Source organism: Mirounga leonina, unplaced genomic scaffold (genome assembly GCF_011800145.1).
Source record: "Mirounga leonina isolate KUSES-001 unplaced genomic scaffold, KU_Mleo_1.0 Mir_166, whole genome shotgun sequence".
NCBI classification, from domain to species: domain Eukaryota; kingdom Metazoa; phylum Chordata; class Mammalia; order Carnivora; family Phocidae; genus Mirounga; species Mirounga leonina.
Window position 1 is genome coordinate 18,198,227 of NW_023270418.1, and position 7,137 is coordinate 18,205,363.

Below are 7,137 nucleotides of genomic sequence, written 5' to 3' on the forward strand. Positions count from 1 at the left end.
ATTTATTTATTTATTTATTTATTTATTTATTTATTTATTTATTTATTTAATTTTTTAATTTATTTATTTGACAGAGAGCACAAGTAGGCAGAGCAGCAGGCAGAGGGAAAGGGAGAAGCAGGCTCTCTGCTGAGCAGGGAGCCCAATGCGGGGCTCGATCCCAGGACCCTGGGATCATGACCTGAGCCGAAGGCAGCCGCTTAACCGACTGAGCCACCCAGGCACCCCTGATTCAATTTATATCTCAGGTCCATCCAACATCTAATAAAAAATGGCCAAGGTGATTGGTGCATATTATCCCAAATACATCTCGATATGGATACAAGAAGGATTTTTTTTTTTTAAGATTTTTATTTATTTGACAAAGAGAGACACAGCAAGAGAGGGAACACAAGCAGGGGGAGTGGGAGAGGGAGAAGCAGGCTTCCTGCAGAGCAGGGATCCTGATGCTGGGCTCGATCCCAGGACCTGAGGCAAAGGCAGACGCCTAATGACTGAGCCACCCAGGCGCCCCTACAAGGAGCATTTCTTAAAATGCAGTGGAGGGTACGGTCTGCAAAGACATAGCAGCTGGCATCAATTCCAGGGCAATCATGAATTCCAAGTCTGAGTGTAAGAGCAAAATTCCTGATTATTTACATAGGCTTGGAGCATCATCCCTCTCCTCTTCATTGTTGTTATTTTAGTTGTATTTCATGTCTCAGTTTCAGTGATGTATCCCTTATTGGAGAGATACTTTAAAAATACATTTCTAGAGATAAAATGTTTTGTTCATTACTCATTGTTCATCTTTGCACAATATTGTCACATGGATCAGTTTTCCTAATGAAACTTACTGATTTTTATTTTTAACCAGAATCTTGCTTTCAGAATAGTAAGATATTAAAAAATTTCAATATATTCACTGTATAGATGATGCAACTGAGAGACTTATCCAAGACCACAGAGCTGGTAGGAAGAAAACACAGCAATTTTATCTCCTCTTACTTTTCATTTAATTTCACCGGTGGGCCCAAGCAATGCCAGTAAACCTGTTCTGTGTTTTGGAAGCAGAGTCAACTTAGGGTTGGCTAGGTTACAGTATCTAATTTTCAGAAGAAAGATAAAGGCAGAACCAGTAGTTTTGTAATTTAATACAAGTTAATATGCTAGCTAAATTCATTGTTAAGCTAGGTACCAAGTTATATGACCCAGGAAATTCATAAAACTCTGGATTTTCTTTGTATCTTAATACCTATAGTAATAGTGAATTCTTCCATGGCTTTAGCTGCACATAAGAGGTTTTAAAATGACCTTCAATCAAACACCTACATTCCAGGCATACAGAAAGAATTCATTTAGAATGTAAAACTGGATTTGAACTTTCCTTTAGTCAGATTCACCTAGACTTTGCATTCAACTCTTTTTACATCAATAAGAAAGGAGAAAGAAGGAGGAAAAAGATTGTGCTATCTAATTTGAGGATGATAAGGTTGGGAAGGAAGATGGGCAAACATGGGGTCCAAATATTTAACTACACTGACTAGAGAGACCAGCAAAACCATGGGGCAGAAGCAAGCAAACTGCAAAAGTTTTCTTGGTGCTCAAGTTATGTAAAGCCTAGACTTCCGAAGGGCAGTAACAAAGGAGCTGGATTACAGAGAGATCCAGATCCAAGAAGTCTCCAGTCAAGGCCAAATTCACACAGATAAGTGCATATTAGAACATGGGATTAGGTGGGCTAGGGGTTGGGGCTAGTGGAACTAGGAGGCAAGTCAAAAGTATTTACAGATGAGTTGGTAAAAGCCAACCAAACTTGGAGGATTTCATCTTTGTAATAGTTAATTTTATGTGTCGACTTTACTTGGTTACTTGAAGCCCAGATAGCTGGTAAACTTTATTTCTGGGAGTGTCAATGAGGGTGCTTTTAGAAGAGACTAGCATTTAAATCAGTAAAGAAGCTCCATTCTCACGAATGTGGGCAGGCATCACCCCATCTGTTAAGGGCCCTAAAAGAACTAAAAGGTAGAGGAAGGATACATTCTCTCTCTCTCTCTGTCTTCTTGAGCTGGAGCGTCCAATTTTGTATGTGTGTGTGTGTCTAATGTTTTTATTGAATGGGGACATCCCATGTTCGCCTTCCCCTGGACATTGGAGCTCCTGGTTCTTAAGCCTCCAGCCTTGGACTGAATTACACCATCAGCTGTCCTCATTCACCAGCTTGCAGATAGCATCTTGTAAAGGGCTGTGGTTAGTCTTGAGTGGGCTTCATATGAAACACCACAATGATTTATGATGCACCACTTAGAATAACTATAGTTTTCAATTGTTGACTCATGGTGATAGGGTTGTAATGAATATATACATTTAAATATATGATAATCTTTTAAAAGATGTTTTCCACTTGGGATATACATTCTTTGGTCCTGAAATCTTAACAAAATGCTACTCTTCTTTTACTTAACCCATCAAGTTTCAAATTAATCTGAAAAGTCTCTCTCGTTCTGTTTCTTCTAAATGCCTCTTTGGAATTTGACTTTCTCTTTAAAATAGACGTGATATGAATACACTGAGACTTGTGACACAGCCAACACAAGAAACTCTGGGATTTTCCTGACTCAAGTTCAGAAAGATCTCTGCTTCCCTCCACATTGCTAACTTACACTCAGTGCTCACTTTCATCCTCACTTTCTCATGGTCAGCCTGGATATTAGAAAGAAAATCACACAGACACAGGATTCCTGGTGTGCAGTAAACACAAAATCAGCTTTCTTAAAATTTCAAGATCTGTGTTCATGAAAAGAAGAATTGAAGAGAAAAAGTAAAAGTTTCTAAGTGGGCCCAGTTCTTTTAGATCTATTTAAATGTTACATATAGCTTTAAAAATCTATATATATCTTTAAATATATATATATATTTTTAAATGTCATGTATATATATACCATATATATAAGATTTATAGCTTATAAAGTATAAAAATAAGCAAATAAGATTTCTAATTTTCTTATCTGTAAAAGGGGGATGATATATATGCCATTATTATTGCAGATATGCAGGCCCATCTGGGTCAGCATTATTTATTTGTTTGTTTATTTATTTATAGCTGAAATCAAGTGTCAGACGCTTTACCGACTGAGCCCACCTGTGTGGGTAATTATTTATTTATTTATTTTTGGTTAAAGATTTTATTTATTTATTTATTTATTTATTTATTTATTTATTTATTTATGTGTCAGAGAGAGAGAGAGAAAGAATGCGCACAGAAGCGGGGGGTGGGAGGGAGCGTCAGGGAGAGGGAGAAGCAGGCTCCCTGCTGAGCAAGGAGCCTGATGCAGGACTTGATCCCAGCCTTCTGGGATCATGACCTGAGTCGAAGGCGGACGCTTAACCAACTGAGCCACCCAGGCGTCCCAACTGTGTGGGTATTTAAACATGAGGCTACCAAATACTCGTAGTCGAGATGATCACAGCAACTACTCCAATCTTGAATTTGGAAACATGTAAATTCAGGGACTTAGCCCAGATTTACTGAGTCAAAACTTCTGGAGATGAATCTGAATATTTTTTTAAGTTCCTCAGTGAATTCTGATAGATGGCCAACTTTGGGTTTTAGTGAATAAACACCTGTTAAAATTTTTGATATTAATACAATTTTAACAACCAATTCTTACTGTGTGTTTACGGTTTGCTTGGCACTTTGCTATGTGTAATATATGCCGCATTCTCATAACTACCACAGAAAGAAATAGAATGCGGCACCTGGGTGGCTCAGTCCTGAAGCATCTGCCTTCAGCTCAGGTCATGATCCCAGGGTCCTGGTATCGGCCTCGCATCAGGCTCCCTGCTCAGCAGGAAGACTGCTTCTCCCTCTCCCACTCCCCCTGCTTGTATCCCCTCTCTCATTGTCTCTCTCTGTCAGGTAAATAAATAAAATCTTAAAAAAGAAAAAAAAAAAGAAATAGCTTAATTGCATTTGACAGATTAGGAAACAGGCACAGAAGGGAAGCAATTCCCCTAAGTGGCAAAGTGGGATGATGACAAAGCTGGGACTGAAACCCGGTTCTTCCTGACTCCAGAACTAGTCCAGTAATCTTAACCAGTGCAGTATACTATCTGTTCTAAAACACTGTGATACACTCTTCTCGTTTCTTCCCTGTGGATTCCCATAGTTCCGTAACAACTAAAACCATCTGAGCATGTTCTACTTTGATTGTGTTTTGAGCAATGGGTAGGAATGTGCTCCAGACTGCAAATCTGTGTGAAATTATGGATAAATTTCCCTTAATTTCTTTCTGTTTCATTTATAGTGTCAACACATTTGTAGCTTTCAGAATTATCTATGCATTTGAGAGCTAATTAGAAAACTTTAAAAATGATGAAATGTTCACAAAGCTTTTGTAACTTCTTTTTCTTTTTAAACATGAACAACAGCAACGGTACCTTTCCTTTTAGAAAGCTACTCATTACCAAAAGAATCTAATGCTAACAGGCACCATTTTTTTTTTTGCCTTTATTTCCTGGTTTCCATTTAACTATGTTGCTACTTTCTAGATATGAACAGGGATATATTGATGACATTACCTTAGAATCATATTTGAGGGAACAGTTATAGTTACCAAGAGGACTGATTAGCCATGCATTGGATTCTGATTAGTCCTCTGTACAAAAGACCCCAAAACAGAGTGGTTGATATAGTACAAAAGTTATTTTTATCTTACATAGCCTATTACAGGGGCTATTACAGAGGGTAAAAGAAAGCAAGCATCTAGGCTTCTTTTTTTTTTTTTAAGATTTTATTTATTTGAGAGCGGGAGACAGAGATAGCGAGTGAGAACACTGAGCGGGAAGGAGAGGGAGAAGCAGGCTCCCTACTGAGCAAGGAGCCCGATGCGGGGCTCGATCCCAGGACTCTGGGATCATGACCTGAGCCGAAGGCAGCCGCCTAACCAACTGAGCCACCCAGGCGCCCCAACATCTAGGCTTCTTCTATCTTTTGGTCTTTGCCTTCCTTGACATGTTGTACACAGACCATGGTTTAACCCCTTACCCAGACTTACAGTAGGGCCATATGAAAAGAAAAAGGGAGGGGGAGAAGTATACCTTTTTCTTTTAAGGACATGACCCAAGAGTTAATCCCAGCTCTTTTGTTCATATGCCACTGGACAGAGCCTAGTCACATGGCCACACCTACTGCCTAGAAGACTGTCTGGTATGGACCTGGATGTATAGCTACGTGCTCAGGTAAGATTTATATACTATATGAGAAAAAAAATGGACATGGATGGGCAATGTCAGCCTCTGACATTATCCCCATTGTTTTAGAGACAAACATTCATAAGTGTTCAGAAGAGATACAGTTCCATTTTTTCCACCTTGATCTTATTTCTTGACCTATCTCACTTAATCCCTGGTTAGACTTTAATAAAGAAAGCCTATTTAAGTCAAAGCTTAGAGTAGAAGTTCTACAGCATTGGTAAACATTTTTTTTTTTTTGACTGTGCCATCTCTACAGATGCTAATGAGGTCTTAATGGATGAAAGCCTTAAACTAAATAGTAGGATCTTTTTTTGTAAGGAAAATATTCTTTCTATTGATGTACTGCAGCTTCAGTGCCTTCTATCAAATTAAGCAAATGTCTTCTACTACTGAAAGCAGCATAAAAACATTGAAAGGACATTCAATAATCCGCAAATGTCAGGAAACTTAGGTCTTAGTCTTGATTGTACAGGTGACAAGCTGAATGGCCTTTGGTAAGACACTTTGTGATATTAATGTTGTGGGCAAAAGAATGGCTCTCCAAAGATGTCTGGGTCCTAATCCCTAGAACCTGTGACTACGTTAGGTTATATGGCAAAGGGGAATTAAGTCTGCAGGTGGAATAGAAGCTGCTAATGAGCTAACTTTGAGATAGGGAATTATACTGTATACTTCTGGTAGACCCAATATAATTATAAGAGTGTTGTTTTAAATAACTAAGTTTGTGGTAATTTTTTATAGTAGTATTGGAAACAAATACTTTTATATGTATTATATTTAGATTCAAGAGTTTTACTACTTGATTCAAAGCATCTCTTTGACTCTCTCAAGTAAGTATTGATTCAAAGCATCTCTTTGACTCTCTCAAGTAAGTATTGAAGGAAACCTAGGATTGAGGAAGTTAAGTAACTTTCTCAAAGTCACACAGGAATTAGTGAAAAAAGTACTCAAATATTGTTCAAAAGTCTACAGTGTCCTATTTAAGAAATAGTCTTTGTACTTTATAATATTTTGTTCCACTATGTATTTGTTTTATATAATTTTCCAAATGTGTTATATTTCACAATAAACAAAATATAAAATCAAAAACAAAAAGACATAGTCTTTGTATTCAGGGACCTTAGAGGGGTTCTGATTCATTAATTTTATGGTGTTTTGAAGAGCATAGAATAGGAGTTGGCAAACTTTTCTATGAATACCCACACAGGAAATGTTTTAGGCTTTGTAGGCCAAATGTTCTCTGGGCATACTCGACTTTGCCATTGTAGCATGAAAGCAGCCATAGACAATACCATAAAAATGAGTGTGGCTATATTCCAATAAAACTTTATTTACAAAAATAGGCAGTGGACCAGGATTCGCCCATGGGTGTGGTTTACTAATCACAGCTCTAGAATACAAGAGCTTAAATACAGGGCATTCTTCTATTAAATGGTTTAGCTTAATGGAGATTATTCTCTGTGTATAGGTAAAGACTGTTAATAGAAGGTATAATTCATAATGAATTGGACTTCATCCTGGTACTTTTCATAGCTATTCCTTTCCTGATATGCTACCCCTCCCCCAGCTCCCATGTGTACACAGCTAACTTCTCCTCTCTTTTCTTATCAAATCTGGTCTTCCCCATGAGACCTACCCTGATCAACCCATTTCAAATGAGAACTTTTTTGCCATAACTGCATGATAGATCACCTTTACCTTGTTCTATATCCCCCCCACCAAGGTATTTATTACCTTCTGATATATAATGTATTTATTCATTTTATCTGTGGTTAAGTGCCTGTCTTCCCCTAATAAAAATGATCTTTGCCTTGTTTGGCTTGCTGACATATCGCAAGTACCTTAATATAGTACTTAGTACATAGCAGACTATCCACACATATTTGTTGACTAAATATTTTC